We start from the raw sequence: 8055 nt of genomic DNA on the forward strand, positions 1-8055 counted from the left end.
CATTTAAAATAACACACACATAAACTGGAAATCAGATCTTCCCATGCATGCCTAAAGACACTTATAAAGGAATACTGTATTACAGAAAACTAGAGCTATTTAATTATTAAAAAGCGACAAAAAGAGCAAAAAGTCTGGATCCATGTCTGATCCCGACGGTATTTAAAGGAGATTTTGACGCATTTTTACATTTTTTTAGAAACTAGCATTAAAAAGAATAAAGATAAGTATTTACACCAAATTAAATTCTCTTTTTCTTACATTAAACCACACAAATATAAAACACACTGCAGAAAGGGAGAAAAGATCCATCAGGAGCCGACAGACACACATAAAGTCATATACTGTTACTGTTATATTACTATCACTATTATCACTACTGTATGAGTCCTATCCCACGCATCATTAGCTCCCGTTGGCCCCCGGGGGCCGCGTCACTGTCTGCTGTTGACGCCTGTCGATACCCAACCAGATGTTTTTTTTACCCCCACCCCCTTCAACCTCTTATTCTGGGATGGCGTCTGTGCAAGGTTCACCGTGGCAACCGTGGAATGGTGCTTTAGAAGCCATTACAGCGGTCGTCTGATGACACTCAAATAGCTATCATTACACCTCCTCCAAGGAGACACCGAAGGGGGAGGAAGGGTGAGGAAGAGAGGTGGAGAAGATGAAGAGCGAGGAGGGGGAGGAAAGAGAGAAAAAAAGGGGAAACAGGTGACCGGTGGGAGACGGGTTAAGGGTGTAAGGGAGACAGGAGGGGAGAATGGGCAAATGACACAGGCAGGCAGGGATGGGAATCCACGTTATGGAAGGTGAAGGGAAGAAGGGATGAGAGGGAAAAGGGAGTGACTGAGGGAGAGAACGGGGAATTCAAAATGACCGTTCTGAGTTAACAGCCTCCGGCCTTTTTCTACCCTATTAACTTCTATTCTGCCATTACTTGGGACTGCGGGGGGCTGCATCGTACCCCACAGTGCCCCCCTCCCAACACACATGAATATACGCAGTCCTTTCCACGGTCTTCCTCACTTTCCTCTACCCTCCTTTTTCCACTTTAAGTCATTCTCTCACCCTTTTTCCTCTCTCTTGTCTTCAGTTCAGTTTCAGAGGTCACCTATAGATTCATCTTTCAGTCGGATGGTTTTCTTTGTTGTTGCAAACAGCAAGCCGAAACAAGCTGTTTTCTGCTGCTGCCTTGTTTGACTTTACTTCCTCTCGTCCCAGACACATTATGCATCTGTTTCACCAACAGTCCACTCGTTTAAAGCACAATTTTGTACTTAACACTGAGAGTATGCATTACATGGCAACCTGTTAGTCGGTCTTGAATATCTATGGAAACAGGTTATGCTTTAAGGTCACCATTTGTGCAAAACCCATGTCTGAAATAATTGGAGAATTAGACTAACAGGAAATATGAGTATTTTTAAACTGTTTGGTTATATTTCAGGTGGAAATATATGGTGGAAAAAGGTACAAAAAGTTGCACATAAATATGTTTATTAAAAACACAGAAGACCATGGATCTAACTTGTTAACCCAGTCGTATCTTACCACAACAATAGCCACATTATGCCATTTTTGTAAGAAACAAATCATTTAAAAAGACATGTTTTCACTTTCTTATTGTTACATTTTTCTACATGCAAGGGGTTGAGCTCAAGTGAAAATAAGTCTGAGGATGCTGCTACTCTAAAAGCTTTTAAAAAATCACCAAGCAAAAGAAGAAGGACATGATTCAATGCAATACACACACATTCCCGTTTCCCACATTAAAGGTGTAAAAAAGTGTTTAAAAAAAATATGAAACATGTTCTGTATCCACTTTTTCCAACCAATTTCTCCTCCTTCCCTCATCAGCACACTTCCATTTGTTAACATTTATTCCTACATCTCTTCTAGTTATATTGGAGGACATCTGAAGGAGAATATTGAACTAAAAACATCCAGGATAAATTATTTTAACGTATAATGTCCAAGAAAAGCAGCAAAATATTCCTACAATTCAGACAGGTGGCATCAGCGTGAGAATTGAGAAATGAAATGCATTTGAACATTTTGTGCCATTTCATAAACATTGTAATAAGGTAATTTAGAAACTTTATAATCAATTTAAGAACAACTATCCAAAACACAGGTTTTAACAGCTGATTTCTACTTTTATACATGAAACAGCTCCTTGTCCTGGCATGCTCACACTTGTAATCCCCGAAGTCTCCACTGAGAGGCGGTGTCAGCCTTCTTCTTCGGCTCCTTTATGAGAACCTTGCCTATATATTTTTTGGAGGTTAAAAAAAGGGAGAGAAGATTGATGCTTGGTGTGTCAGTGTTGGTGCCTGTGTGACTGCATAGCGTAGGAGGGAATGACTTTAGTGCTATTTAAAATGGCTGCTTTTAATGTCTCCTGTTTTTTTTCGGTGGGACTTTGTAGAAACTGAAAGGCGTCATCAACACGTGTAGCGTTATCAACTGTAAAACATCAGGGCAATTCAAACAAGAGAGGAAGAAGAGGAGAAGGGGGTTTATTTCTGCATGTTTCAATCATTTCAGAGTGCTTCACGAACATGCAATGCAGGCTGCACAACAGGAGCAGGTTTGAGCCACACTTTTAGAGCCTGAATGTGTGAATGTGGGTTATACCTCACTACTAAGCATGCATTTCTCATGTGCTTTTAATCCCATTGGTTTTCTTGCATGCTGATTTGATTATGATCAGGGCAACGCTTGAAGAGGCTGTAGCGCTGCTCCCCATGTGCTCCTTGCACCGCTACAGTTCACTGTATTACCCTCGCATTTTCTTTAAATGTGTCTGAAATGAGGCTTTGAAACAGTCCGGATTAACTGATGTATCGCGTTTCTAAAAACAAACCGCCTGTGAATCATTCATTAATTCACATTTGGCTATTACAGTGCGGGTTTGTGTTTTATGGGCAAAGCAGCTCCTTCCTGTGTGGTACGAAAGAGTTAATAACAACGGGCTAAACGTGATGAGTGAGGGGGACTCTGTGAAAAGGAGCGAGCCAATCCGCGTCAAGATTAACACCTTGAGCGCCTGTGATTGGCCCAGAGCCCGGTGGTTGTTGTTTGGAACTCAGAACCCACGTGGGGGCTGGAACCAACATCTGAGTTTTTATTGGCTGACATTCTACGCTGAAGTCCCGCCCCTAGAGAGTCTCGCTGTGTGATTGGCTGAGCTGCCGCAATAATCTCCACCGCCCTTCTTCGCCTTGTTTTTCCGTCCGAGTTGCCGCCGTCGTCGCTTCACATCTATCAGGAGGCGCTCAAACTCACAACTGACATATCGTAGCGATTTTATTCTTAGCGAATAATACGAATAAACACAACATTACTAGATATAATGTTCAACTCAACGGTGAGGAGTTCCCCGGTATTTCCTTTTAGCGCCAATTTCTGCAAGACGTTTGCTCTGCTTGTCTCTGTTTCTTCATTCTCTCTCTAATGCAACACACACACACACACACACGCACGCACACAGACACACACGCACACATACTTCATGTCCATGTTCATATGTGCAGTTTTGCTATGACAGGACCATTAACCTTTAATGAATTAATTATATTACTAAAGATTAACAGGCAAGGGAGCTTAATCAAATTTGGTGTGTGAGAGTATAGCCTATGGCCCCTATCTATCTATCTATCTATCTATCTATCTATCTATCTATCTATCTATCTATCTATCTATCTATCTATCTATCTATCTATTTATCTATCTCTATCTGTGCATTTGTTATACTAAAACACTGTAAATGTTTAATTGCTGTTAATATAAAGTGCTTGCTTTTTAAAAATTGTTTTGCAGCTGAGATGAACCACTGTATCAAACAATGTTGTAGTGTTGAAATCTACCCGAGAAGAAGAAGAAGAAGAAGAAGAAGAAGAAGAAGAAGAATAAGGAGGTGTGACAGAATGAACAATGAAAACCAGCTGCATGTAAGCGGTAGGAAAACAACATTTAGTTCAGTTGCAACGTTTCCTTGCCTGATTCTGTAAAAAATATATAATGGATTTATCAATTGGCATAATATCATACATTTACTTTAGGTTTAAACTAAACCGGGTGTATGGAAGTTAATATGTCCAGTTAGGTACAATCAGTTCATACTTCAGTGTGTATAAATATTAAGGCATCCAGGCGATATATGACACTCATAAAGACACTTTACACTTGTTGAATTAGGAAATATAGTGATCCTCAGTGCCAGAAATGTGCAGCATGTTCTCTTGATTAAGGGGAAAATGTTCTTATAGCTTTGTTGAATTGATAAGGTGTCTTTAGAAAACACTGTCAGCGTTGAAAATGCATGCACACTTCTGATATCTTTCAAAGAAGTCAAGTAAAACTGGACTCCATTTGTGGATTCTTCATCTTCATTCAGCGTTAAAATTAAACCAAAAAAAGAGCTATATACTCTGCTGTTAGCCCTCTGTACGTCTTTGCCCTTTTCTCCATAAATTGCCGGAATAATATTTCACTGTTTTGCCAAAAATATATAATGTTACAGCTCCTTGCTAGCCCTGTCTGCTCTGTGATACTGTGGATGTTTATCAGACTTGTTTTTTTACTTTACTGCAGACATGGAATTTCAGAAAAAACACGAGAGCAGCCAAAAAGCCATGTAACAGCTGCAGAGATGGGAATGACTTCTCCAAGATTTGATCAAGAAACATTGAGTTATCACACCGAATAGAGGGCCTATTTGTTTTTGCACAGGCTTGTTAAATCTTCTTACTGCATCCTGAACCTGAGTCGTTCTCTCTTTTTGCTGAACCACTGTGTTGAATCTGTGTCTTCTTCCCAGGCACATCTATCCTCCATGAGCCTCAGAGACCAGCTTCAGGGGCTCTTTTTTGGGGGGATTTCTGCCTCCAGAACATCCCGTACTCCTGTCCTCCTCCTCCTCTTGAATTGTTGAATAATGCTGCTGAACTGGGCTCAGATTGAATCTCCTGTCCGTTCGGTTTCACCTCAGAGTCGAGATCAGTCGGCTTTCCCTTCGCCTCATCCTCTGCCGGCGCCTTGCTGCGGATTTAGCTTTCCTCTGATCCAGCAGCAGCAGGACCGGCGGCCCTCGCTGTGTGACGGCTGCAGGAGGGGAGTCGGGCCAGCGGGGAAGTGGGATACCCCCAAGTGTGCGCTCTGCAATTGTTGTCCTGGCGATACTGGCCGTAGTGCTGGTTGCCAGGGAGATGGCGGTTTGCTTGTCTGACCCGTTCCCCCTCGTGCTGTCACCGGCGTTATTGATGCACGCCGCTACTTGGCTTTGTGGGAGTGCAGGAGGGAGGTCGGAGAGGACAACGGTTAATGAGTTCAGGAGGAACAGGGACTCTCCCTGCTCTCTCTGTTTCCTCATCACCACCTCTCTCTTTTCTTCCCCCCCCCTCTCTTCCTCCCCCCTTCATTTCTCATGGGTGTCTGTCTTGTGCGAGTGTGCATTAAGAATGTGGGTCTCTCATGATCCATCATGGCAAATGCACTTTCCCTCTCCTTCAAAACACACCAAAAAACCCTGGGAAACACACACACACACACACACACACACACACACACACACACACACACACACACACACACACACACACACACACACACACACACACACACACACACACACACACACACACACAGATGCTCACAAAGTTAAACGGCATACAGACGGTGCACTCACAAAAACATGTTCTCCTACACCTTTACTCGAAAAGCGTAACTGACTCATTCACAACCGCTCCTTTCCCGCTCACTTATACGCACACACACACACACACACACACACACACACACACACACACACACACACACACACACACACACACACACACACACACACACACACACACACACACACACACACACACACACACACACACACACACACACACACACACACACACACATACACACACACACACACACACACACACACACACACACACACACACACACACACACACATGCTGCCCTGCTGTTGTGCCTGAAGGTAGGAGAGCTAGCAAGATTAATAATGACCCCTGACTCCCCGTAGACAGACCCAAATATACACAGTTTGGAGAGAGAGGGAGAAAGAGCGAAGGCAAAGCGAGTGAAGGGAGGAACAAGGTGAGGCCAAATGGTGACTAAAAATACACAGTTTAGACACAAAGAGAGAGAGGAAACGTATACAGTTTAGAGAGTGATCAGGATGACGAACGGGAGGCCAAACATGCAGAATCTGGCGAGAGGAGTTGTGGATGGAGGTGGAGAGATGATGTCAACATTAATTGGGCTTTATTACATTTTTTCTGTGTGCTGACACCTTAAAACTAGCAAGTCTTTTTTTCTTCAAAGGTCAGGATGTGTGCTATGGGGAAGGTTTTGGTTTATCTTCTCTAAAGTAAGGGGACCTGCTAGTGGAGCACGCTCATCAACGGGGGGGCAGACCCTTCACGCGATACCAGAGCGCACAGGTACAGGAGGGGTAGTTAATCGATCGCAGATGGCGTCGTGCTCGCAGATGTCGTCGTGCTCGCGGACGGATAAACAAAGATTAAACCTAAATGGGTCGCGAAATATACTTTGGCGGACGTTAATATATGTGTGGGAAACCCTGCCATTTCTACGCCGTCCTACGAGATCACATTGATTCATTATAGTTAAATTAGCGTGTTAATAATCAACAACCCCCGATGAGCCCTGTATCCAGTTGTTATGCTAAGCTAAGCAAACAAGCAGCTAGCCATAGCTTCATATTTAACACACAGATTGGCATATTCTATTTTTTTTTAAAACAATGTCATTAATCTGTTTTTTGTGTTAATGTTCCCAGACGACTTCTGAATAATCCTATAATTTAATTTAATTCGGCACTAGCTGAAAGCGCTAGGTTAGACGCAAATTGTTTTCACGCGTAACCCGTGTTTTCTACAAAAGCTTAGCGTGAACGTGGCCTAAAGAGAGTGACGGCAAGAGCATTTGCTTTGACAGCGTGTTACTACCTCTCACTTTCTTACGCTTAGGCGCTCTCCGAGAGTTTTTTCAGCTGTCTCCCCCTCTCTCTTACACACACACACAAGCACACACACACACACACATGCTTGTGCACAGACACGCACAAAAAAATCAGATACCAGCGGCATTATGCAGAAAAAAACAGGCGATACACACACACACAAACACACACACATGCACAGAAGCAGCGGCATGGATTAATGTGTTTGGCTCAACTATTTCATTTATTACTGTCGAAGGTCTTTTATGATGAGGGCATTTTTCAGGTTGCTAACCATTATTCCCTCTAAGCCTGAGGCTCATCAAAGGACTGTGTGTGTGTTTGTGTATTTGTGTGTGTGAGTGTGTGAGAGAGATTTACCCAGCCTTATGGTTATGGTTATGGTCTAACCAAGTAGTCAGATTTTTTTCTTTCTATTCTTCGGGGGATTCACTTTGCCATTTCTGACTGTACTTAATGCTCCCACCCCATTTGTCAACACAAGCCTAAGCACCTCGAAGGCCTGTTTGTTTTGCAATGAAAGGGGTTTTTTCTTGCACCTCTATCATACCTTGAAATATTGCTGAGTGTGCTGTATCCATCAACACACCGAAAGTGTCCAAGAGAGGGTAAAAAAAAGAGGGAAAGCGAGTAAAGAGAGAGAACACGCCACTCCTCTCTCTTCCCCCCCCCAGTGTATTAAGATGTGTTTACACAGTACTCGGATCATCTACGGCACAAATTACATGCACATACAGATATAAACTCAAACCAGATGCGTTGCTTCTGATCTGAATAATGGTTGGTGTTCGGTTCGGTTTTCATGTGCGGGACTTTGCCGTCGCCTCGAGAGTAAATGAATGAATTGGTTTATTCTTGGTTTTCATTGTTTGCAGAGGGACATTTGTTTTCTGGCCAGTGGGCTCGTATGTGACAGTAATGCAATAATTCATTGAAATAATGTTGGGTGCTGGAGCCCGTCATCATTATCAGTAGCTTTACTTCCACGTCTGCATCATCATGCCATACAAATATAAGATTAAAAGTGTAATTGGCTCAACTTTTTT

At 42.9% G+C, this 8055-nt stretch overlaps 1 long non-coding RNA gene across 1 annotated transcript; it reads left to right on the forward strand.

Moving 5' to 3' along the window:
• The first annotated feature begins 2981 nt into the window (after positions 1 to 2981).
• On the forward strand, positions 2982 to 5914 carry LOC307024848. Its single transcript, XR_013804007.1, has 2 exons — positions 2982 to 3963; positions 4600 to 5914. It is a non-coding gene; the product is annotated as an uncharacterized lncRNA (long non-coding RNA).
• The last annotated feature ends 2141 nt before the right edge of the window (positions 5915 to 8055 follow it).

Source organism: Notothenia rossii (assembly GCF_949606895.1).
Source record: "Notothenia rossii genome assembly, chromosome: 11".
Taxonomy (NCBI): Eukaryota; Metazoa; Chordata; class Actinopteri; order Perciformes; family Nototheniidae; genus Notothenia; species Notothenia rossii.